Source organism: Penaeus chinensis, chromosome 37 (assembly GCF_019202785.1).
Source record: "Penaeus chinensis breed Huanghai No. 1 chromosome 37, ASM1920278v2, whole genome shotgun sequence".
NCBI lineage: Eukaryota > Metazoa > Arthropoda > Malacostraca > Decapoda > Penaeidae > Penaeus > Penaeus chinensis.
In genome coordinates, this window is record NC_061855.1 from 24570211 (window position 1) to 24572710 (window position 2500).

A 2500-nucleotide genomic window follows, 5' to 3' on the forward strand; every position below is an offset into this window, starting at 1 on the left:
GCCCTCTCCCCCCCTCTCTCTCTCTCTCTCTTTCTCTTCTCTCCTCGCCCTCCCCCCCCCCCCTCTCTCTCTCCCTTCCAAAATCTCTCTCTCTCTCTCTCTCTCTCTCTCTTCTCTCACTCCCTCTCTCTCCCTTCTAAAATCTCCCTCTCTCTCTCTCTCTCTCTCTCTCTCTCTCTCTCTCTCTCTCTCTCTCTCATTCTCTTCTCTCCTCTGCCTCTGCCTCTCCCTCTCCCTCTCCCTCCGCTCCCCCCCCCCCCTTTCTCTCTCTCTCTCTCTCTCACTCACTCCCTCTCTCTCCCTGTAGTGAGCTGACGCCTCAGCTTACCACTTGCCGCTCTCGCCCCTGTGTCAGATCACATAAGATTTCGTAACATGCCGTAAATGCTAGCAAGTGTGAGTTTGTTGTTCAGAATTTCCGATTCCTAGGCTTCCGCATTACTTCAAATTGGATCTTACCAGATCCAGACAAAGTACGAGCCATCTCGGAGATGCCCCCTCCAAAGACAGTTAGAGGTGTGCGGAGATTTTTAGGAGCCTCTGGATTTTTCCATAAACATGTTCCCAATTATGCTAAGATGGCCTATCCATTAACACAACTTATCAAAAAGGAGCAGAGATTTAAGTGGACTAAAGAATGTCAAGAAACATTCCAGGCACTCAAGGATGCTTTAATTAGTGCACCAGTGTTGCAGAAGCCCAACTTTGATCTGCCTTTTGAAATCCATACTGATGCATCCCAAGTTACCATAGGGGGATGTCTGATGCAAAGGCAAGGTCAGAACCCGCCACATGCCATAACTTATTTCAGCGGAAGCTGCGAGGCCCTGAAACCAGATACTCTGCCACTGATGCTGAGGCTCTTGCAGTGGTTGAGTGTGTAAGATCTTTTGATCCTTATGTTTTGGTCACAAGTTTACAGTATATGCTGACCACAGACCTTTGTGCTTTGTATTTACAAAGACAACAGAAGTCCCCACGAATGTCCAGATGGGCTTATGAACTCTCAGGTTATTACTTCAGAATATTGTACAAACCTGGTAAGTCCCTCCATGTACCAGATATGCTGATTCGAAATGTGAGTTCCATTTGGATGTCTAATCCTGACCCAAAAACAATGCGTTCAGAACAATTAAAAGATCCAATGTGGCATGACATTGTGGCATTCTTGGAAGAGAAAGCTACTCCTCGGAGGAAATCTCCACTCCCTCTAGATGAGTTTGAACTTCAGAATGGTGTTCTCTATCATGTAAGAACTTTGCCTGACAGAATTGTCAGTCAGCTTGTTGTCCCAAGGCAGCTTCGCAGAAGCGCTATAAAGTTAGCACACTCGTCACCCTTAGCTGCTCCTCCTGGAGTATTTAGGACCTTTGTTAAACTAAAGGATATGTTTTACTATCCGAATATGCTTCGGGATGTTAAAGAATATGTGGCTGCATATGAAGCATGCCAGCGGCGTAAGGACAGCCCAAGAAAAGCTCCTTTAGCAAAGGCACCAGATATATCAATGCCTCTTGAGAAAGTGATTGCCGACCTCATTGAATTGGGGACATCTCAAGCAGGCTATAGATATTGCTTGACAATTGTGGATCATTTGACTCGCTATGTCCAAATTATTCCTCTTAAGACTAAGGATGCAGGTTCAGTGGCTGATGCCATGTTTAAAGAGTTTATTTCTGTGTTCGGTCCTCCTCGTCTCATGTAAACAGACGGAGGGTCTGAGTTTAACAACCGTCTATTCAAAGAATGTTGCCGTTTGTTGCATATACAGACCACTCTAACTACAGCTTATCATCCTCAAGCAAACGGGATGATGCTATTGCTTCTCTTGCTAACACAGCACCGGGTATGTGGGAACAGCTGATCCCTCAAGTGAGACTAGCTCTTAATAGTGCAATCCACCGTAGTACAGGGGACCAACCTTTGTACCTGATGACTGGCCATCATGGCCACTTTCCAGTTGGTCTCACCAATGACCTAGTTTATAATTCAGAACCATCCAGATCTTTCCATAGAGCTCTTAAGATAGCTCGTCAGGTAACACTTGAGACGACAAAAACAGCTAGGGAGAGGTGGAAGAGAGATTATGACAGACAGACAGCAACTGCAAAGCCTCTTGAGGAAGGACACCTTGTACTTTATAAGAACCGTGTGCAGAAACACGGACCTGATAAGCTGCTGAACCCACGATAGGCAGGTCTAGCACGTATTAAAAAGAAGATTGGTCCCGTAACTTTCTTGTTAAAAGATGTCTCACGTCCATTTACTGAGAGACAATGTCATATAAATGACATCAAACCGTTTCAGGTCTTGGGTGAAGTTACTTATCCTGACCTTCACGATGAATATGGTCCAGATTTTGTGGACCCACTGTTAGATGATGAAGCTGAACCAGGAGTGATGCTGCTTGCATCCTGCCTTGTCAGTCCTAAGTGATTATATGTACATATGTTTAGTGTTCTTATTTTTGATTTGCATACATGTTTTTTTTATAGTTTTA